The 25,711-nt window shown below is 34.2% G+C and overlaps 1 protein-coding gene across 1 annotated transcript in view; it reads left to right on the forward strand.

The window, feature by feature from the left end:
• The window catches only part of LOC101892223 (uncharacterized), a 186,914-nt gene that overhangs the window by 16,958 nt on the left and 144,245 nt on the right, over positions 1–25,711 (forward strand). The window contains exon 2 of the mRNA XM_059124509.1: positions 23,581–23,683. The gene's annotated coding sequence lies outside the window, so the exon portion shown is untranslated. The remainder of the gene's footprint in view (positions 1–23,580; positions 23,684–25,711) is intronic.

Consider the following 25,711-nt stretch of genomic DNA (forward strand, 5'->3'; position numbering starts at 1 on the left):
CGCGTTGAAAAACTTTCCAACCTGTTTGTACATTGCGTTCTCCTCCATTTCGCCCTCGCCTCGCACCCCGTGAAAAAAGGAAACAAATGTTCACATTTTCTATGTCAAAAGCCAAATAACTTAAGTAATATTAAATTAGAATGCCATGACAAATGAACTTTGGTATTTGTTAGCACTTTTTTAAAGTATCTAATGATTGTTTCTTTGAAACCCTTTACAAAATGTTGTCAATAATGACATTATTGACTTAGATCTATTTGTAGATTGCTGTAGGTAACCACAATAGAAGCCGACGCATCTTGGTATTGCGTACTTTGTGTTGTGAAAGCTAAAACTAGAATTATAGATGAGGGTGGGCTATTAAAATGCTTTTAAAAAATTATGTGGTTATAGTTGTTTTCCGTCTATTTCATAGGCCAATACTTCTTACTCAACACACAACAACAAAGGCCGTGTGTGGTTGGCATTTTTGTTTTTCAATACACAGACTCCCTTTGCGATGGTATAGTGAAAATTATTTGGTTATATTAATTAATTAAATATTTAAAAGTTTTAATTAGAAATTCCCTACTCATTTACTTGCTAGTTATATTCTGCAAAAAACAGAAAAAAAAAATGGGAGAAACCAAACGTATGTGTTTAGATTGGCGAGGATAGCAAAGGAATTTGTCATGATTTTTAAATTATTCTAATATTTTTAAAACCCCAAAAAAATAAAAAGAAATTCGAAAGGAATGTAATAACCAAAACCAACGGGTTTTGTCTGAGATCAGTTTGACGTCTTATATACAGGTTGAGATAAAAAATTGCAACAAAGTAAATGCCATATTTTTACATTTTTTTTCAAATTACGAGACACAAAAGATTTATTCACATTTGAAAACAATATAATGAGTAATTTTAACAGCTGTAGGACGAGTGGCTTAGAAATGACAGCAGTCTGAAGTTGGTTCAAGTTTTTTCATCTCACCCGTATACACCGCAAAACAAAGCAGTTATTCAATCCCAGATTCAAATTTTATACCCTTCACCATAAGAAAGGAGGGTATACAAAATTTGTGACCTTGTTTGTAATACCTCCAAATATTCGTCGGAGTCGATTTAAAAATGTCCGTCTGTCTGGACGTCTGTTGACATGAAGATATAACTCATATTACTTGAATTTGGAATTTGTGATAATAGTTTGCATTAATTATACCCTCATGGTGCATTTGTATGTAACATATATACCTTTATCCGATTTCAGGATTTTTTTATGTTACTGGATGCTGGAAATTTTCAGGAAAATCTGTTTAGCGGTGTTTAAGTCTATAAACTACAAACAAAAAATCAAACGTACAAACTTTATAGATAAGAAAATATATATTCTCGATCAGCATACAATTTTATGCCGAAGTAGCCATATCTGCGAAAATCACTCTGGCTTCCGAACGAAAAGAATAAGGTTGATGCAATTTACTCCAGTCCGCAGAATTTACCACAGGTCCGCAGAATTTTTGGTGTTGCCATATAGTACACAAAATTGAATTGATGTTAGAAGCTAGTCTATATTTCAGAATTACGTATAACTTACATATATATGTTTCTTAGAAATACTGCCTATTTGCGATTTCCAAGAGTTGTTGTGTGCACGGAAATGGTTCGAAGTATTCAAATGTTGCTTTCGTAGCAAGTAATAGGAAAACTCATTTACTAGATGTAACACCACATGGATCACTCCACATGTGGATGAATGGATGTCAGATGGTACTGAAGATTAAGAGAAAATATTAGCTACATTTACCTTAGTTAACATTTACAGAATTTAATTAATTTATATACATATGTACATTAGGGTTATAACAAAATTATATCAAGGCAGTATAATATGGGAAATACTATTCTTACTATAAAACAAGTTAAAAAGTATCAGTCGATTTTGCCAACCGATATATACCCTTAGCTTATATCCGTTTATATAAATATATTTTGACATCCGTTTTTATAATACAAAATGTTGAATCAAGAAGGGTTAGGCCGATATCTATCATCTTCAACCATATCTTGTTTTAGTAGAAATATTAATATTTGTGAAATTTGAAGAGAATATGATGCTTATTTCGAATTTTATGAGTAATATAATTATTAATAATGTTGGCCCCTTTGTGGTGAAGGTACCAGGAGGAGTGGACCGATATATTCCACCATCACACCAAATCTTGCGTTCATAAAAATATTAAAATATGTGAACTTTAAAAACAATCAATTACTAATTTCTCATTTTATAAGAGTTATAATTATTGCAAATTTTGACCCTTTGTGGTGCAGGTACTTGATGGAGTCGGCCGATATTGTCCATTTTCGCACCTGACATAGCATTAACGCAAATATTAAGGTTTGCAAAGTTGGAGCAAAATCGGATTATCCTTTCTCTTTCTGTGCAGAAAATATATTTTTTGAACATTTCGACCATTTGTGGGAGAGGTACTAGAAGGAGTAGACCGATATTGTCAGTCTCCGAAGTCGATCTAAGTTTTACAAAAAAAAAAAAAAAAAAAAAATCGCATTTGTCCTATCACAAACAAATAAAAAAGCAGTAAGTTCGGCCGGGCCGAACTTTGAATACCACAGTTGGAACGAATTAGAAAATTTTCAAAAAAAATAAAATCCATTGAAAATTCGGTAAAAATCTTTTGATTACCTGATATCGGAAGGTGCCGATATGTGGGGGGATATACGATATTGTGGACCTATATAGACAAAACTATGTCTGGGGTAAAAATACTTACAAGGAACTCCTTGTGTGGATTTTCAGATAATTCCATTGGAAAAAGTGGCTAAAATCATCAAACTACTGAATATCGGGGGTACCGTTATATGGGAGATATACGATATTGTGGACCTATATAGACAAATCCCTTTCATGGTTTAAAGTGCTCACAAAGAACTCCTTGTGTGGATTTTCAGACAATACCATTGGAAAATATAGCTAAAATCATCAAAATACCGAATTATGGGGGGTACCGTTATATGGAGGCTATACGATATCGTTAACCTATATAGAGAACTCTGTGTCAGGGAGTGAACTCTGTGTCAGGGAGTGAAGTGTGTGGAATTTCAGACAATTCCATTGAAAAATGTGTCTGAAATCATCAAAATACCGAATATCGGAGGGTACCGTTATATGTGGGATATACGATATCGTAGACTTATATAGACAACTCTCTATCAAGGAGTAAAGTACTCACAAAGAACTCCTTGTGTAGAATTTCAGACAATTCCGTTGAAAAATGTGGCTAAAATCATCAAAATACCGAATATCGGGGATACCGTTATATGGGGACTATACGATATCGTGGACCGATATAGCCCATATTCGAATTTGACCTGCCTGCAGACAAAAAAGAGATCTGTGCGAAATTTTGGCTATCTTAATTCGTTTAGACTGTAGCGTGATTACAACAGACGCACATAGGGACGGACAGGGCTAAATGGTCTTAGAATTTTACGCTGATCAAGACTATATATACTTTGTTGGGTCTAAAATGATTATTTCGATGAGTTACAAACGGAATGACGAACTTAATATCCCCTCCATACTATGTATGGTGGAGGGTATAAAAAGTTGCGAAATTTTTGACCTTAACCAAAATTGAGTGATTCTTTCTTCGAAAATATTGACTTTTTTCGGCAATTTGAAATCTAGGGTCTAAAACCGTTATTTCGATGAGGCTCATTTTGTGATATGTTGTGATAATGATATAAACCCTCTGCAGCCATTTGACTGAGGGTATAATGAGTAGAAAACCATTTGGAAGGAACTTGAAAAATTAAAAACAAAACAAATCATCGAATAATACCGGCTAAGTGAAAACCTTTATATGGGGGACATACGAATACGGACCTGCATAAGTAATTTTTTGTCATTGGCTGTAATACCGGTTCTGAACTTCAAATACAAAATTTGAAACCATTCCGTTGCATAATGTCGCTTAAGTCATACAAATATCGAATATTGGGGGGTACCCTTATATAGGGGCTATACAAAGATGTGGCCCTGCTTACAAAATTTTTGCCATAGGTTGTTGTACCCATTTTCTTCACATATTAAATTTGAAACAATTCCGGTAATAAATGTCGCTAAAAACATTAAAATTCCGAATATTGGGAGGTACCTTCATATGGGGGGCTATGCAAAGGGGTGGACCGACATGGCCCGTTTACGAACTTCGCATGCCTACCAGCAAAGTACACAAGTGTTCAAAATTTTAGCCTTCTTTCTCAATTCGTTCGAAAGGTAGCGTGATTACACTATTTGTTTTGTGCTCAGCTGGCATTGAACTCACAACCTTATGATATATGGTTAATGTACCACTGTTGCAAACATACATGTTTGGTTGATGTCTTACATTTACCTTAAAACAACTTTTTCGGATTTTTGGACCCGCCTAACTTTTGTTCTTACATGGTGGAGAATAAAATGGCACCACATTTCTTAACATGTCGTTGCTATTCATCACCTACCCCGCTATATATTTGGATTTTTGATATTTGAAAAGAAAATGTGGAAAGAAAGTTATAACCCTAATGTTCGCATGCTCTGTTTGCATACACTTTGTACTAATAACACATCAACAAAAACATATCATAATAAATATTTATCTACTTTTCCCCATCATTTGCCTCTGGGAATGTTTTTTTTGTGTTAAACGACAGTCAAGTTTCATTCAAGCCTTCGTCAGTGTAAACAAATTGTTAGCCTTAATTCATGTACCTTGTTTGTGTTCGTGTGTTTGTGTGTATGTGAATTCACGGCTGCTCTTCCACTCTTATTTATTATGCGAAAAGTCTAAAATTTTTCACAAAACTTTCCTTTTATAGGAGTAGAAGAATAATTTGCTCTTTTCAAATCACAACTTTTCATATTTTCCTCTGCGGCAGTCGACATCATTTCATCTGGAACGGGAGTAGAAAAAAGGTAGAAATTAACTTTAATGAAACCCAACATCGGTGGGGACAAAAAGGAAAACAATAACAGTTCTTTATTCGACTTTTAAATATTTAAAATGGAAAATAATAAATAATAATTTGAAAGTTTCAGATGGGCTTCGGAGGTTTTGTAGGATACATAATTTCTAATTTTGTGCTCGTAATGTGTGGGCTTTTAATCAAAAGCTGGAGAAGGTAAAGAGAGAAAATTAAAAAGAAAAAAAAATAAATTATAGTTAAATCATTAAATTATGTCAGATTTATAAGATTCAAAGAATACAGGATGTTTTTAGCAACGGAAAACTAACTGGATAACGAAAGTGTTTTTAACCTGACTAATTGATTTTCGAAGTGGTCTGTCTGAACGTTTTCATTTGGAAAATGTTAGATTTTGAAGATGCTTGAAGATATGAACATATTTGGATAATAAAGCCATAGAGAACATTTAACCATTAAAGAGAAGAGACCGTTTTTTTGCGTACGGCACATTGAAAATTTGGGTTGTAAGCATTTTGTCATTTTGAAATTTTACTCAGACATTGATATTAGTCCTAGTATATTTGATATTGAAAATGAGACATATCGGTTTACATTTAAAGTAGTTCTTTTTTATACCCTCCACCATACTATGGAGAGTATATTAATTCTGTCATTCCGTTTGTAACTCCTCGAAATACTCATGTCAGACCCATCAAAGTATTTATATTCTTGATCCGCGTAAAATTCTAAGACGATTTAGCCATGGCCGTCTGTCTGTCTGTTGTAATCACGCTATCTTTCGAATGAATAGATTTAGAAGGCTAAAATTTTGCACACATGTTTATTTTTCCAGTAGTCAGGTTAAGTACCTTAACGGTACCTCCCGATATTCGGTATTTGGATGATTTTAGCTACATTATTCACCGGAATTATTTCAAATTTGGTATTTGAAGTTCGTAATGGATACTACAGCCTAAGACAGAAAATTGTCTGTGCAGGTGCAGGTTCACGTCTTCGTATAGCCCCCATATAATGGTACCTCCCTATATTCGGTATTTTGATTATTTTAGCGACATTATTTAACGGAATGGTTTCAAATTACGCATATAGAGTTCGTAATGGAAACTACAGTCTGTGACAGAAAATTGTGTAGGCAGGCCCAGGTCTTCGTATAGGCCCCATATACCAGTACCTCCCTATATTCGGTATTTTGACGAGTTAAGGTTCAATAATCACCGAAATTGTTTGAAATGTCGTATTTGAAGTTCGTAATGGATGCTACAGCCTATGACAGAAAATTGTCTATGCTGGTCCAGGTCTTCGCACGGCTCCGATATAACGGTACCTCCCTATATACGATATTTTGATGATTTTAGCTAAATTATTCACCGTTTATTTCAAGTTCCGAATATGAATTTGGTAATGACTTATGACAAACAATACCTGTGTGGATCCACGTCGTATAGACACCAATATAACGGCTATATTCGGTATTTTTAAAAGTTTAACAGAATTTTTTTATGGATTTTATTTTCAAATTCGTTCCAAATGGTGGAAGGTATTCATAGTTCGGCCGGCCGAACTTACTGTTTTTTAACTTAAACCTGTATAGGCAATAAGACTCCAATAAAGTATATTTATAGAATAAAGACGTCAAAAAAAAAAAAAAAAAAAAAAAAAAAAAAAAACAGTAAAGAAAGTCTTCAAGTCGGGCGGGGCCGACTTTATGATACCCTACACCACTTTGCTAATTTAGTAGAGCTCCACATAACAATTAAAAGTTTTTATGGGAGAATTCAATCATACACGCTATGATTATAATTATAATTTAAAGTTCAAAGGACTAAATATGCCGAAGCATTTGTATCTTTTATATTCGGAATTGTATTGCCCATTTGGTGCACAATTAATTTGAAATCGGATAAAGATATATATGGGAGCTATATCCAAATCTGAACCGATCTCGATAAAATTTGGCAAAGATATTTCTGAGCTGTATTTGATATATTTCCCTGAATATCATTGTTACGGAGTGCATATTACGGTTGTGGGTAACAAATAGGATGGATAATATATATGGAAGCTATAGCTATATCTGAACCGATCTTCACCAAATTTGACATACTAGCTTCTGGACTCAATTCGGTCGTAAGTGCCAAATTCCATCCCATTTGGACAAATATTAAACGTTTGGTGCACAATAAAAAGTAAATCGGACGAAGTTATGTATGGGAGCTATATCCAAATCTGAACCGATCTCGATAAAATTTAGCAAAGGTATTTCTGAGCTGCATTTGATATATTTCCCCAAATATTGTTGTTACAGAGTGCATATTACGGCGGCGGTGGACAAAAATAACAAATCGGATAAAAAATATATATGGGAGCTATATCTATATCTGAACCGATTTCGATCAAATTTGGCACACATATTTTCAGGCCTAATTTGGGTGTATATGCAAAATTCCATACAATTCGGGCTGATATTACACGTTTGGTGCACAATAAAAGGAAAATCGGACGAAGATATATATGGGAGCTATATCTAAATTTTGACCGATTATCTCCAATTTCAATAGGGTTCGTCCTTGGGCCAAACAAAAGATCTTTGCAAAATTTCATCTGGATCGGGCAATAAATGCGACCTGTACTTTGTTTACAAAAATACATGGACAGACGGACAGACGGACAGACGGACGGACGGACATGCATAAATCGACTCAGAATGTGATTCTATGCAGATCATCAAAAGGAACTATGGGTCTATCTCGTTTCCTTCTGCCTGTTACAAACAAATGCACAAAGACATAATACCCTGACCACCTTGTGGTGTAGGGTATAAAAACGGTCCTAGACACACTACGAACTGTTGTGTCGAATTTTGAAACTCTACCTCAAAAAATGTGGGATGTATCGTGATTTCAACAGACAGGCGAACAGACATACAGATGGACAAACAGACAGGCAGACCGACATCGTTAAGTCGACTTAAAAATTTATGCTTATCATAAATATATATACTTTATGGGGTTTGCGACGAATATTTGGGAGTGTTACAGACGGAATGACATAGTTCAAGATGGAGGGGATAAAACATTTTTTTATATTCTCAGTCAAACAAGGGGTAAATACATTTGCTTCGGCCAAAACGTGTCTCATCGAAATAACGTTTAGACCCTTGGTCTCTTTGGACTAAATCCTTTAAGGACATTTCGAGTCGATCTACCGGTGTCCGTCTAAGTGTCTGTTTGATTGGCTAGTGTGCACGATAACTCTCGAAGGGAGTATCCGATGTGTTACATACTTAGTACATTTTAATGTTATTACCTAACTTGCCTAACGTGCCTCCCCCACAAAGGGTCAAAGTTTTGAATTACAAAATAGATTATAAAATCCGAAATAAGCATCCGGTCCTCTTCGTATTTCACACATCCCATTATTTCTACTAATTCATGATCTCCTATAAAGATGGAATGTATCGGTTTACTCTTTCTAGTACCTCCCCAACAAAGGGTCAACATTTTGAATATCAGTGAAGCTCATAATAAAGATACGATTCCATTCAGACTTGATACATCTTAATACTTCCATCAACACAAGATCTGTTATAAAGATCGTAGAGATCGGACCATTTCTCCCGGTACATCCCCCACATAGGGTTCAAGATTTTGAAAAACAAAACGCTCGAAAAAGCGAAATAAGCATCGAACATTCTTCAAATTTCATAGAGGGTTAAATAATCGAACATTTTCTAAGAGTATACATCTGTAGACAAAATCGACTGATACTTTTAACTTTTTTTTTAATTTCAATGTTTCGAACACAATTTAGAAGAAAACAAGTAAGCAAAGGCTACAGTCGAGCGGGGCCGACCGTTGAATACCCTACAACACTATAATAAATGATACAGTTTATATAGGCGAGATTCTCGAAAGAATTCCACAAGAAATTGTGCCAAATAATAAAGAAAACCATCAGGTTTCGTTCTCTAATTTTCGAATAATAGCAACTTAAACTAATTTGCTCATTTCCAATTTGGCTTTTGCAATGTCCGGTAACCCCCATTCAAATGTGCGTGAGGATCGGTTGATAATTACGACCTGCTGACAATTTTGCAGTTTTTTGGTCCATTTCAACCCCTAAATATATGGCGATCATCTCCAAAAAGAGTAGGCTTCTATTCTGACCCTCATCTTATCCCCATGCAAAATTTCGTAAGGATCGGGCCATAAATGCGATCTGTATATGATATCCTGATATCCTAACTACTTAGTTTTGTTAGCTGTAGAAATATTACCAAATGTTTAATTCAAAATGAAAATATGACAAAATTGAAAAAATATGAGAAAATGTTACAAAATCAATATTTTCATCTTCATAGAGATATTTTTATGCGATTTTTTAGACGTTTTTTCTTTCCTGCCAAGAGGCCATTCTGAATTAATGAGAACTGTCGAAATCAGTTCAGCCGTTCTCGACATATAAGAGATCTTTCAAGCATATCTTCTTTGATAGACATATATATCGCACATATTTCGCTATATATCCGATTTGTTGGATGTTAACATCAATGTAAAGGTCAGAAGTAACCTTGTCATGGCTTTGTGATTTCGCCGGTATTTAAAATATTCGCGGTTTAATGAAAAATTTTGAATTTTTTCAACACAAAAGATATGGTATATTTTATCCGCTAAATATTATCCGATGACCACCCAAATTGGTAGGCTTCTTCCCCGCCCTAAACTCTAGCTACATGCGAAATTCCGCGTCGATTGGTTTATAATTGCGACCTGTATAGCTACTGCAAAATCCGAAATTTTTTCAGTATTTGGTCCATTTCAACCCCTAAATATTATGCGATCATCTCCAAAAGAAATAGGGTTCTACTCTGACCTAAGACCCACCTCCATTCTAAATTTCGTGAAGATCGGGCCATAATTGTGACCTGTAGAGTGATTACAAATTAACATGGACAGACGGACAGACATACATACGGACGGACATACATAGCTAGATCGACTCAGCGAGGCGAGCTAGGAAGATCAATATATACTTTCCTATATGGGAAACCAATATTTCGAGGTGTTACATAAATTCTGGCCCAATCAAACTTATAATACCCCCAACACATAGTGTTGTAGGGTATAATCATGTGTAATTTGACATTTCTGACATTTGAGTTCTGAGCAGAAATAACTTCGGCCAGAATTTCAAATCAAATTATGTATAAGTTTAAATTTCAAGTTCAGGGTAGACAGAATCCCTACCTACAAAAAAGTGAAATTGAACATGGAGGTTGGGTTAGGGTCATAATAGAAGCCTTTTGTTTTTTGAGATGATCGCAAAATATTTAGGGGTTGAAATGAGGAATGTTGCAGCTGCTCCGCAGGTCGCAATTGTCGCAATCGACGCGGAGTTTAACATGGGGCTACAGTTTAGTGCTGGAAAGAAGCCTACAATTTGGTCATCGGACAGTATTAAGTGGATAGAATAAACCATACCTTTTATGTGGAAAAAATTCCACTAAACCGCGTATATTTTTAATCTCGGCGATGTCATAAATACATTAAAATTTCACATTCTGACCGCTGGACTGATTTTGACAATTCTCACTAATTTAAAATGGCCTCTTGCCCAAAATAAAATAAAATCTAAGAAAATCACAAAAACATATGTCAAAAAAAAAAAATATATATATATATATTTTTTTTTTTGTTTTTTTTTTTGACATGTGTTTTTGTGATTTTCTTAGATTTTATTTTATTTTGGGCAAGAGGCCATTTTAAATTAGTGAGAATTGTCAAAATCAGTCCAGCGGTCAGAATGTGAAATTTTGTCAAATTTTTTATTGCATGCGATTTTTAATATTTGACTTATAATTTTATTTGTACATTTTGTAATAGGGTATGATATTCAGTTCGCAATTATCGTCAAATTCTCTCGAAATTTTGCATATAGGTAGAGTTAGGGTCAGAAAAAAGCCTATTGTTTTAAAGACGTATATTTAGGCGTTCAAATAGATCAAAAAATAAAATTTTCCTGAATTCCCGGTTCACAATTAAAAACAAATCGACACAGATTTCTGCATTAGAAGAGAGTTAAGACAGGGCAAAAGTCTAGCATTTTGGAAATGGATTTTTTATATGAAATTGTTTTGAATACCAATCAGCACAACAGAGAGGGGTAAATATAGGGCAAATGCCCCCCGTCGAAAACCAAAGGAAACATTTTGCAGGTCTGTATAGCATTATCTAAAAAAATCAACTAAAAAGGGTTTAGATCTAAGGAAATTTTCCAATATATTGTAGTGTTGTAGGGTATCAAATGGTCGGTCCCGCACTACTGCAGCCTTTGCCTACTTGTTTTTTTAAATTATATAAAAATTCGACAAAAAAAATCTTCAATATCGTTTTGTTTGACCTGAGCCCCACATTGCTGAAATTACCAATTTTGGATATGCCAGTATACAATTCGTTTTATTGTTTTTACAACCTTTAGAAAACTAATTAAACATAGCTCCAATGCGAAGATATCAGACCATCTATATAAAAGAAATGCCATGCCAGAAATGCCAATAAAAATGCCAATATGGGTTCATGTTTTACCCATAGTGCCCATTTAGCGATTGTTGCAGATTTTTGGCCCTTGCTACAGTTTACGTATTGTAGCTCAATTTGCATATTCGAAAATTTCCAGTAGAAAATGTTCTCATGTATTTTTCTATATTTTCGGTTCATCTCATTCTTTCCGATTAGCAATTGACGTGTGCTGTTTCTTGTAGCCGCTTCAATCAGCATTCATTTCGTATCTTCTGGATTTCTTCACTTGTTTATCGATTTTGTCTTGATTGAGAGAGGAAACAATAAATTGCTCCACACAATGGAGCAGCCAGCACCTTTAGTGGATAAATTAATTAAAATTCCGCTGTATCGACGACGACGACGTCGTCGAAGGCCAGTCAAGAAGAAAAATGTATTTCCCACTTGAGTTGGGGTCCAGTAATTTAATTAGATTGGTTGTTGTGTTGATTATACATTATTACAACATCATTCACAATGAAAGTAATTTCCCGGGAAATGACAATATCATGGCTGGTCTCCGAGGATTATTGGGCGATTATTGCATTTTAATTAGAATGAAAAGAGAATAATTTACATTGTTGATATTAGAGAAGGATTTTAGCAGTCAAGTGGAATTGAAAATTCCATTGTAAAAATATTCCAGTAAAATAATTCATGAACAAATAATGAGTTTATGAAGTATATTTTTGTGCCAGAAACAAGGTCAAGGCAAGGTCATAGAGAGTAAGTACTTACTAAACTGCCACTAAAAGGAAATTAAAACGCTAAAGAAACCGATTCAAATAAAAGTGTCTGAAATCATTCGAACAAGTTCCATTTTAAACTGAAAATTCCAGTTAAATCCGTTATAGAATTACAACTGCATTCTATAACGGATTTAACTGGCATTTTCAGTTTAAAATGGAAAAGTCTTCAAAATATTAACAATTAAACCTTTGTCGGCTACTTTCAAACACAACATTGGCAAAAATTTCGTTGAAAAATCTAAAAATCTGGAAAAATCGCAATATCGAATATAGGGAGGTACCGATATATTGGCGGCCATAGGAAAACGTGAGCCTTGGTAGGCAATTTTCTACTACAGTGATGGGCATCTAGGGTGAACATCATTTATGGTTTTTAAAAGATTTCCATTAAAAAAGTCTTCTGCCTAAAATTAAATTTTATGTTACTTGAAATTGGTCGAAAAAATCAGGATATATTTTCGGTCTTTTTTAGGAACATTGATACACATATTTTTTGATATGTTATGAAAATAGAGATTTCTTTTCTTTGGTGACATATATAGTGAAATGTAATGATGAATATTTTTGTCTTTGACGTCATGCTTTTAAAATGATGCTTTGTAGGAGGAATTTCCATAAACTCACATAAAGCACGACTTTAATACTAATATATATTAATACCTGGCGTTTAGGAGTTGATAGAATTTTATGACAAATAATTTTGTAGAATATTTTGACCTGCTACGATCCTGTTTTAAACGAGTTTTTAACCATATTGTGAAAATTTTACAATTTTTAACCAAAAAAATTTTCGTGCATTTATCTGCAATATTGCTGAAGGCTCTATATATTGAAAATCCACATATTCCAAGGAATCTTATTCCGAAAATTTGCCAAATTGTTGAAGAGGGGGGAACTTGTACCATCTATTTAGGTTAATTGGCAACTCAAATTTTCAAAATTCCGATACACGAGTCTTCTGGTTTTATTACTACAGAGGGATTTTCTCTGTAATTTTTGAAATTATACAATTTGACGCACAGTGTCATTAAAATATTGAATACCTGGAAATACCGTGGTATGGGGCTTTACGTGAATCTATAAGGAACATTTTCTAAAGTTATTGCAAATCTGAATACCGAATATAAAAAATTCCGTTAAAAATGTGGCTAAAATCATCAAAATACCACATTCAAAGTGGTATCGTTTTATGGGGGCCATGCAAAGATGTGGACCGTCATGGCCTACAGAGTATAGTAGGAGGTATAAAAAAGTAATATATTTCATTATTGTATGGGAAGTATAAAATTTAGCTCAAAATTTTAAAATTTTCTACAACTGTTAAACAATACCAATTAAAGGAATAACTAAGTTCGGCTGAGCCGAACTTTTTATAGCCTCCTCCTCCATTGCTAAAATTCAACCAACCAGTATGATACCCTATATCCTAATCTGAACCGATCTCGATAAAATTTGACAGAGGTATTTTCGAGCAGTATCTGATGTCCGGTACCAAATATCACTCTTCTGGAGCCCATATTACGCATGTGAGGGACTTAAACCCCCCAAATCGGATGAAACATATATGTGGGGGCTATAGCTATATCTGAACCGATTTTTTCCAAATTTGATTTAATTGCTTCTAGATTGAATTCGATGGGATGTACCAAAATACAGGTCATTTGGGATTATATTAGCCATTCGGTGCACAATTAACCCGAAATCGGTTGAAGATATATGGGAGCGATATCTAAATCTGATCCGATTATCACCAATTTCAATAGGATTCGTTCTTGGGCCAAACAAATATTGTTTGCAAAATTTCATATCAATCGGATAATAACTGCGACCAGCATTTTGTTCACAAAAATACATGGACGGACGGACGGACTGACATCTATAAATCGACTCAGGAAGTTATTCTATGAAGATCCTCAAATGTAACTAGGAGTCTATCTCGCTTCCTTCTCCATGTTACAAAAAAACAAGTAAAAAAGCAGTAAGTTCGGCCGGGCCGAACTTTGAATACCCTCCACCATTTGGAACAAATTAGAAATTTTTCAAAAAAAAAAAAAAATAAATAAATAAATAAAAATAAATAAAATCCATTAAAAATTCTTTTAAAATCTATAAAATATCTAATATAGGAAGGTGCCGATATGGGGGGATATACGATATTGTGGACCTATAAAGACAAATCTATGTCTGCGTGTAAAGTACTCACAAGGAACTCCTTTTATGGATTTTCAGATAATTCCATTGGAAAAAGTGGCTGAAATCATCAAAATACCGAATATAGGGGAGTACCGTTATATGGGGGATATACGATATTGTGGACCTATATAGACAATTCCGTTTCAGGGGTAAAGTGCTCACAAAGAACTCCGTGTGCGGATTTTCAGACAATACGATTGGTAAATGTGGCTAAAATCATCAAAATACCGAATATCGCGGGGAATCGTTATATGGGGGCTATACGATATCGTGGACCGATATAGACCATCTTCGAACGTGACCTGCCTGCAGACAAAAGAGAGATCTGTGCAAAATTTTAGCTTCCTATCTCTATTCGTTAAGACTGTAGCGTGATTACAACAGACGGACGGAGAGGGCTAAATCGTCTTAGAATTTTACGCTGATCAAGAATATATATACTTTGTTGGGTCTAAAATGATTATTTCGATGAGTTACAAACGGAATGACGAACTTAATATACCCTCCATACATTTTTTGGTGGAGGGTATAATGAACAAATACATAATACCCTTATCACTATGTGATGTAGGGTATAAAAATTCTGATATGACATCTGAAATTATTAAAATATCGAATATCGGATGGTACAGTCATACGGGGGCTATACGAACACGTAGACCTGTACGGCCACTTTTCTGGCAGAGGAGGCAGTACCTGTAAATTTCAAGTACCAGTTTTGTAATAATTACGTCGAAAAATGTTTCCAAGATCGGAAAAATACCGAATATCGGTAGGTACCAGTATATGGGGATATAAGAAGATGTGGACCTCGATAGGTAATTTTCGGCTGTGAGATGAGGTACCCATTATGAGCTCGAAATACCAAATTTGAAACAAGTTCGCTGAAAAGTGTGACATGAATCATGAAAATACTGAATACTGTGAGGTACAGTTGTATGGGGAACACAAATGCTGTATATGGGGGCTATACCAAAACGTGAACATATACAGGGTAAGATAAAAAAACTGCAACAAAGTCAAACGCCATAAATTTTACATTTTTCTTTTAATGTTATTGAATGATAGCAAAAAATGTTGGAAATAGTATCAAATTTTAGAATAAGTTTAGATTTGTTCGAATTGATCGCCTTTGGCACGATTTATGGCCTGCAAACGTCCAATGAAACCGTCACACGTATTTTTTATTTTGCCAACCTTGCTTTCCAGAATACTCCAGACACAATAATCCAACGGATTAGTAACCGGAGATTTTGGTGGTCATTGTGCGCTGGAAATGAAGCGAGGAACCTCAGTTTGTAACCATTCTTGGGTGGCGTGCTGAGTGGGATGGTGCTGAGTCCTGTTGGAATGTCCAAGGTCTGTGGCCAAAATGTTTGCGTGCCCAAAGCTTTAATACACCCTTCAGAATATTTTCGCGATAATATTCGGCATTTATTCTGATGACACGGTCGATTAATACGAGCGGAAAGCGATCATCGGCTATTATGGCGTGCCACACCATCACCATGGCCGGCGCTTGAGTTCTGGTGGCCAACCGAAGGTGTAAACACGATCATTTTGTTAGTTTACAAACTGCTGGACAACGAATATTTTCTCATCGGAGAAAACCGAATTCGGCACTTCACCACTTTCGGCCAAGCGAAGCAACTCTTTAGCTCTTTTGAGTCTATTTTCTTTCTGTTGCGGTGTAAGTTCTTGCACTTTTGGAATTTCAATGGCATTATCCCGAGCTCATTTTTCAATATTTGCCATTTTCGGCCACTGCAACGCGGATTTCGATCGTTTCTTCTGATGTTGCTGTTTTCTTCCCTCCACTTCCTTGACGTCGGGCTACGTTACCAGTATCACGGTAACGAGAGATGATACGAGATGATGATGATACGAGACACATTTAAATGCTGGAATGCTCTAACGAGCATTTAAATCACACTATCGCGCTTGCTTTCCATCACGAATAACTTTTTTCTGGAAAATTTTCACCAAAATCCTTTTGTACGTTTGTAAACAATATAATGAGCTGACACTGGAATAATTTAAACAGCTGTCGGACGAGTGGCTTAGAAATGACAGCAGTCTGAAGTTGATTGCTGTTCTTTCATCTCTCATCCTGTATAGCGCATTTCCAATAACAACAAGTAAGCAAAGGCTACAGTCGAGCGGGGCCGACCGTTGAATACCCTACAACACTACAATAAACGATACAGTTTATATAGGCGAGATACTCGAAAGAATTCCACAAGATATTGTGACAAATAATAAAAGAAAACCATCAGGTTTCGTTCTCTAATTTTCGAATAATAGCAACTTAAACTAATTTGCTCATTTCCAATTTATTGGTAGATGTTCCTAGATCTGGAACCAATATTTCCCAAAGACCTATAATCTCTCAGAAGTGGCAAAAGATTAACATTTATTATTGGTTTTTGACTGAATTGCATCTATATGAGATACAGACATTTGACTATATTCCTCCACGAAATCAGCGTTAACGAAATAGTCAGAAGTGCGTCTTTCCTGTATTTGTGAATTCTCCAAAAAGTCACTGGAATGGACATTTTCGTATTTTGTCTACAAAAGTTGACAAACTATTTCACACATTGAATATTTTTGGATGGCCATCCAAAACTGCTTGGCTTTTGCAATGTCCGGTAACCCCCATTCAAATGTGCGTGAGGATCGGGCGATAATTACGACCTGCTGACAATTTTGCAGTTTTTTTTGTCAATTTCAACCCTTAAATATATGGCGATTATCTCCAAAAAGAATAGGCTTCTATTCTGACCCTCATCTTATACCCATGCAAAACTTCGTAAGGATCGGGCCATAAATGCGATCTGTATATGATATCCTGATATCCTAACTACTTAGTTTTGTTAGCTGTAGAAATATTACCAAATGTTTAATTCAAAATGAAAATATGCCAAAAATATGAGAAAATTGAAAAAATATGGGAAAATTTTACAAAATCAATATTTTAATCTTTAGAGAGATATTTTTATGCGCTTTTTTTAAACGTTTTTTGTTTCCAGTCAAGAGGCCATTCTGAATTAATGAGAACTGTCGAAATCAGTTCAGCCGTTCTCGACATATAAGAGATCTTTCAAGCATATCTCCTTTGATAGACATATATATCTCACATATTTTGCTATATATCCGATTTTTTGGATGCTAACATCAATGTAAAGGTCAGAAGTAACCTTGTCATGGCTTCGTGATTTCGCCGGGATTTAAAATATTCGCGGTTTAATGAAAAATTTTGAATTTTTTCAACACAAAAGATATGGTCTATTTTACCCGCTAAATATTATCCGATGACCACCCTAATTGGTAGGCTTTTTCCCCGCCCTAAACTCTAGCTACATACGAAATTCCGCGTCGATTGGTCTATAATTGCGACCTGTATAGCTACTGCAAAATACGATATTTTTTCAGTATTTGGTCCATTTCGACCCCTAAATATTATGGGATCATCTCCAAAAGAAATAGGGTTCTATTCCGACCCTAGCCCCACCTCCATTCTAAATTTCGTGAAGATCGGACAATAATTGCGACCTGTAGAGTGATTACAAATTAACATGGACAGACGGACAGACGGACGGACGGACATACATAGCTAGATCGACTCAGCTCGGCGAGCTAGGAAGATCCATATATACTTTCCTATATGGGAAACCATTATTTCGAGGTGTTACATAAATTCTGGCCCAATCAAACTTATAATACCCCCAACACATAGTGTTGTAGGGTATAAACCAGGGCAAGGCAGAGAGCCTCAAAATTTTTTTGTGATTGTATGTGTTTTGAAATAATAAAATATTGCAAGTGTTTTTTCCCTCTCTTTACAGAGTGAGAAATAATTTATCTTTAAATTTTCAATTTAAAATTTTCAGTTTTCCAAACAACTTCGCTGGTAAAAATTAATATTTTGACAGACAATTCGAAGATATATTAGCAGAATTATTTTAATTATGATTCATTTTAAAATTAAAAAATATATAAGTTGACATTTTCAGAAATTTTGTATAATTTTGATGTTATTTGTGTTTAATAATTTTGTACATAACATGCTAACCATCTAAGTAATACCGATTTCCACAGGCTATATATGCAAATAGTGGTAGAATTTTACTCAAAAACTCATATCCTGTGTTGGCTCCTACAATATTATTTCTGTGAATTAATAACAGAACGATAAACATCGCATCTTGCTATTTTTCCTAAAATTGACTAAGACTGTACATGACATTTCATAGAAATCAGGGAATATGAAAATATCTACTACTTTAGAAGGACAATTAATTTGTCGGTCAATATGAAATGAATTCCCTCTTTATACTAATTGTGTCAAAAATAAATCAATCAAGTATATAAATCTTAATAGTTGTAATTTTTATAATTTCGGAAATATTTGTTTCAAATATGTAGTAAGATATATTTATATGATCCAATATTTCTTACGGTGTATTCATAAAAATATCCGACAGCACCTTCCTCATCGACTGCTCGAATAAAACTAAATATTCTCCCAAAACCAATTTGACAGAAAATTCAAAACAATTTATTTTTTACAATTGTGTTGGTGAACACACAGATATCCCAAGGGATACTCTTTGCCTAGCCCTGGTATAAACATATTTTGCTTTCGTTGGAATGAGACACAAACAATTTGATATTGAAATAAAAAAAATACGAAAATATTTCCGAAGTAAATTAATATACATTTTAAATCGCCTTAAAATAAATATTATGATTTGTAAAAACCCAAAGAAGTTGTTTAGCATATTTTGTGCTACACACCATTTCATATCTAAAGGAACATCCTTAAACAAAATAATCTGTCGATAGCAAAGCTTCTCCACAACAGCAGTTCGACATTTTTCTTTTTTCTTTCACCACAACAAATTTCGTGATTCCAATTATCAATACCAACAATTTGTTTATTACAATCATAGTCACATTAATTAAATTATAATAAATATTTATAATACCAGTTTTATGTCTTCCATTAACATTTCACATCCTATTATAAATGGATTATTCCTCGCCTCAAATAGCTGAAGAATGAAAATGAAATTTTCGTGTGAAACATCTGTCCAATTTCACACCAGGTCTTCTCCCCTATGAGAAACGAAGAAGACCTGAAAAAAAAAAACAACACTTCGAAGCAACATTTGAGATTTGCCGCACACATTACTAATCAAGTCGTTTTTTTCTCATTTATTTTTAAATTGGAGAAAAAGAAAATAATATAATTAAATTATTTTTACCTTGCGGTATCGGCATAGATTCGTTAAAATTTTGTTTTTGTTTTTTTACTTTTTGCTGCCAAATGTTTAATTAAATTTTGTTTACTTTGCTTCTGCTTCCAACACCCGCCATGTTTACCGTTTTTAAGTGTGATTCTTATTGATAACCCCAAATGCCAATGCCAATCTAATGGCAGATGATAATAGGCCCAGCATGATGTATCAATAAAATAATGTGAATAATTTCACAATTTGTTAAATTCGGAATGTGAATGTGCGTTATGTATTCGAATTTTATGTGATTCGAGTATTTTTATTTGATTATTTTTTATTGAAAGTCTTTCATACAGACCATTTATATGTATTTCGAAAAAAATTTGTTCGCATGAATTGTATAAAATTCTATGACAAATTATTTGAAATTGTGGAAAATTAGAATGGAAAAATCTATTGCAATTTGCATGTAAAGGGACGGTGTTATAAAAATTTGCTGATAATTAAAAATAAAAAAAATTGAATGAACATAGCTTACAATTTCTATATGCTCTACCACCGTGGCACAAGGGGGTGAAATTTCAGAAGACGGAAAATTATTAAAAAATTGTAATTTGTTTTTTTGGATGAACTGGTTGTTGGTAAATTGTACGCTTTTAAAAAAACCCAGTCCACTGGATTTGTCAGAGCAACCAACTTCAGACTGCTGACATTTCTAAGCCACTCGTCCGACAGCTGTTAAAATTATTCCAGTGACAGCTCATTATATTGTTTACAAGCGTACAAAAGCATTTTGCCGAGAATTTTCCAGAAAAAAAAGTTATTCGTGATGGAATTCAAGCGTGATAGTGTGATTTCATTATATTTGGCTGGAAAACCACACTTGGCTATCATTAGAGCACTCCAGCATATAAATGTGAAAAGTAAAGAAGCGACTTGAATGAAACCGGCGCCGCAGTGGCCGAAAAATGGCTCGTTAGCTGAAGACATCGCAATATTCCATTCGGCAAATATTGAAAAATGAGCTCGGGGTAGAGCCAGTGAAATTCTAACAAGTAAAAAAGCAGTAAGTTCGGCCGGGCCGAACTTTGAATACCCTCCACTATTTGGAACGAATTAGAAAATTTTCAAAAAAATTAAATCCATTAATTTTTTTTTTAAATCTTTACAATATCTAATATAGGAAGGTGCCGATATATGGGGGTATATATGATATTGTGGACCTATTAAGACAAATCTATGTCTGGGTATAAAGTACTCACAAGGAACTCCTTGTGTGGATTTTCAGATAATTCCATTGGAAAAAGTGGCTAAAATAATCAAAATACCGAATATCGGGGGTACCGTTATATGGGGGCTATACGATATCGTGAACCTATATAGATAATTCTCTGCTGAGGTATAAAGTACCCACATGGGACTCATTGTGTTGATTTTCAGACAATTCCGTTATAAAATGTGGGTAAAATCATCAAAATACCGAATATCGAGGGGTACCGTTATATGGGGGATATACGATATCGTGGACCGATATAAATAATTCTCTTCCGAGGTATAAAGTACCCATAAGGAACTCCTTGTATGGATTTTAAGACAATTCCGTTAAAAAATGTGGACCTATATAGACAAATCTTTTTCAGAGGGTAGAATACTCACAAGGGACTCCTTTCGTGGAATTTCAGACACTTCCATTGAAAAATGTGGCTAAAATCGTCAAAATACCGAATACCGGGGGTTACCGTTATATGGGGACTATCGTAGACCTATATAGATAATTCTCTGCCGAGGTATAAAGTACCCACAAGGAACTCCTTGTGTGGATTTTCAGACAATTCCGTTGAACAATGTGGGTAAAGTTATCAAAATAATGAATATCGGGGGTACCCTTTTATGTGGGATAAACGATATCGTGGACCTATATAGACAATTCTCTCTCAGGGGGTAAAGTATTCACAAGGAACTACTTGTGTGAACTTTCAGACAATTCCATTGAAAAATGTGGCTAACATCTTCAAAATACCGAATATCGGAGGGTACCGTTATATGGCGGCTATACGATATCGTGGACCGATATAGCCCATCTTCGAACTGCCTGCAGACAAAAGAGAGATCTGTGCAAAATTTTAGCTTCCTATCTTAATTCGTTTAGACTGTAGCGTGATTACAACAGACGGACGGACTGACAGACGGTCGGATAGGGCTAAATTTCTTAGAATTTTACGCTGATCAAGAATATATATACTTCGTTGGGTCTAAAATGATTATTTCGATGAGTTGCAAACGGAATGACGAACTTAATATACCCTCCATACTATGTATGGTGGAGGGTATAAAAAGGGGCAGTGAAAGAAAATAGACTCAAAAGAGCTAAAGAGTTGCTTCGCTTGGCCGAAAGTGGTGAACTGCCGAATTTGGTTTTCTCCGATGAGAAAACATTCGTTGTCCAGCAGTTTGTAAACAAACAAAATCACCTCAAGCAAGAGCTTCGCCGGAAATGGGCCAAAATATCGCTTTTTCTGAATGAATAATTGATGATGCTATTTTCGACATTTTTTGCTATCATTCAATAAAATTTAAAAAAAAGTAAAAATTATGGCGTTTGACTTTGTGGTACTTTTTTTTTATCTCACCCTGTATTACAGCGTGTGTAATGTTTTCACCCTACACCATACATAATATGGAGGGTATATTAAGTTTGTCATTGCGTCAAGTTCGAAGATGAGCCATGTCGGTTAACGTTTCGTATAGCCCCCATCTACCTGTACCTCCCGATAGTCGGTATTTTGAGATGATTTTAGCAACATTATTCACCGGAATTGTTTCAAACTTCGTATTGGAAGATCTTAATAGATACTACAATATATGACAGAAAATTTCGTATGCAGGTACACGTCTTCGTATAGCCCCCATCTACCTGTACCTCCCGATAGTCGGTATTTTGAGATGATTTTAGCAACATTATTCACCGGAATTGTTTCAAACTTCGTATTGGAAGATCTTAATAGATACTACAATATATGACAGAAAATTTCGTATGCAGGTCCACGTTTTCGTATAGTCCCTATGTAACGTTTTTCATATTTTTGAAGTTTTTTTTTTTTTTGAAAAATGTCAAGTTCTTTCCAGTTGATTGAAGGTATTAACTCAGCTACTTTTTGACTTGTTTTGAAATACGATTTCATTGGAAAAGTTTCTATATTTTTTCCACGATTTTAGAATTTTTCTCTCTTTTTTTTCGTGATTTTTTTATCGATTTTCAAAAAGTAATTATCGTTTAACTTTGGTGTGACCGTGATAAGTTATTTCGACATCATCTACTCAATTTTGCCACCACATTATTCACTTCAATGTAACCTGCCTGCAATTTCAGTTCTCAAGAAATCGTGTCAATTAAATTAAGGTTATCAAATTGAAAACACGGTTCGAACATGGTAAAATATTGACATTTTTTGTTCATAGCTTATCATCTTCTGAAATAATATTATTCATATAGTTCCACTTACCCAAAAAGACTACGCATTATATTAGAATTCAAAAAAAAAAAAAAATGTTCATTATTTGAAAGTAGTAAGTCATAACGAAAAAAAAAACCATACAATATAAAACATTACAATTGTACATTTCAAAAGTCAAAATAAAAATGTTCAAATTTCCGAATGGAAACATTTTTGAAAACTTTTTTTGAGGATATTTTGAGGATATTTTTTTTGAAGAAAGAGATATTTAAAGGCGGGCACTTCTCGTTTTTCAGAGCATTACCCATTAGATGTGGAGTCTGGACATGGCGAGCAATCGAAAAAATTTATATTTTTTATTCTTTCAAAAATTATTGTCAATCTAAATTTTAATGTTTTTTCGTTTAAATTTCAGATTTTTGTCGGAAATGCATTATTGTCAACACGATGGACATCATTTGCAACTTATCCAGCCAAAGACTTTATAATTTTGTGTAAACGATCAAAAGATTCCACAGGTATGTAATAATCGTCCATATTTCCAATTTTTAAAATATCACTTGAATAAGTTTAGTGTTCATGCAACATATGCCACCCAACGTTTTGACGTTTTAACTATTTTCTCTAAATGACCTATACCACACTGAGAAAATATATTTGAAAGAGTTTAGTCTAAAAATTCTTGTTTCGACTTAGCATATTGATTTTTATTCTTGACCTAGCCAAAGGGTAAAAATGAGCCTCATCCAGGAAGATGATTTTTCTAGACTATACCAGATAATTTTTATGTCTTTCAAGGACTTAAATCCGTAAAGGCATTGTTGATGATCGGCCGGCATGGATTCTTATGCAAACTGAACTTCATAAACCTTAAGACCTGAATCTAGGTTCAAAATACAGTGTAAGAAAGATAAGGAATTGACATGCTGGGGGCTACCGAACGGAATTTTCAGATGTTATTGAGTGAGTTACAAGGTTTTTATTCCTCACATCACTAAATTGAATTTTTCAAACATTTTTAAAGAATTGTACTCGATATGATACAGAAAAGTTTAAAATCTTTACGGGAAATAATTTACCTTATTGAACAAGAAATATATGTGTACTAGGTACTAGGTCGGATACGAAAATGAACAATATCGGCCCACTTCATCGAGGGTCAACATTGTGAATAATTATAATAAAATGTGACATAATTATTCTATTATCTTCAAACATATCCCAATACTTTCATTACAACAAGGTATGGTGTGAAGATGGGATTATCGGTCCATTACTTCTAGTATCTCCTCCACAAAACCTAAAATTGTTATCAAAAATTATTCGCATAGAAGTGAAATGAAATTTTGGCATTTCCCAAAATTTTTATTAGTATTATATTAAATGGAATGCTACGGTCCACTAGATCTGATACCTCACCCATGTTTCAAAATTTTCTAAAAATTGTCACATATCTCATATAAAGTGCAGAAAATAGTCGATATAGTCCAAATCTGGCACGTTGTACCATTTATATAAGTCTTAGGACAGATACGAAATGGACAATATTAGCCCACTCCTCCTAAACCTTCCCATAAAGGGTGAACAGTTTGAGTAATCATAATAATAAATAAATTAAAATCTATTTAAACTAGCAAGTGCCCGTAAGTCCACCTTAAAATTTTAGATTCGCTTCAACAATTCGTGTTAGGTCTTTTTAGTACAAAACTTCATATTTTAACAAAACTTCATATATTGTCTAAATTTTCAGACAATATTTTATATATTATTCAAGTTTTTCCTTTTCTGAATAAATAATAGGAAAATGTTTACATCTTACACCAAAAATTCTTCAAAATCTTTCCTTTAGAAGTTTGTGGCATTTTCCACTTTTCGTACGTTTATAGCACGCATTTCCAAAAGATAAATAAAATTTCGGAAATTCGGCTATATCCCTTCACCCAATACCAAATTTAGTATATCTCTCCATTCTAGATAGCAACAGTGATCCAAAATTTGTACCATTTAGTACATTTCGAACAATTATTGTACGCATTTGCAAAACTATCTCCATATCTTAATTCCAGAGAATTCAATATCAAATTTATGTATTCCAGTCCTATCCCTTCGTTCAATACTAAAATTTAGTACCATTTAGTGGTTTTCGTACAAATATATTACGCGCTTCCTCACCTCAGTAATTTAAATACCAAATTTCATAATTTTACATCTATACCTTCACCTAGTACCAAATTTGGTACCATTTGGTACTTTTCGTACAATTACAGTATACAATAGAGCGACTCTAGTACCAAATTTTAAGTATTATCTATTCACCCAATACCAAATTGTACCAAATATAGTACTATTTAGTACTTTTCGTACATTTGTAGTTCACCATCTTAAAAACCATCTTCAATTCTCAATCCTATGCACTAACAATGACCTCAATGCCAGATTTCAGATTTCAAGCAATATCAGTACCATTTAGTACCTTTCATACGCTTGCTGAACGACTTTCTAACAAATGGTAACATATTTAGTGCACTTTTTTAATTTGGTACATG

The sequence above is a fragment of the Musca domestica genome, unplaced genomic scaffold, assembly GCF_030504385.1.
Source record: "Musca domestica strain aabys unplaced genomic scaffold, Musca_domestica.polishedcontigs.V.1.1 29, whole genome shotgun sequence".
NCBI classification, from domain to species: Eukaryota; Metazoa; Arthropoda; class Insecta; order Diptera; family Muscidae; genus Musca; species Musca domestica.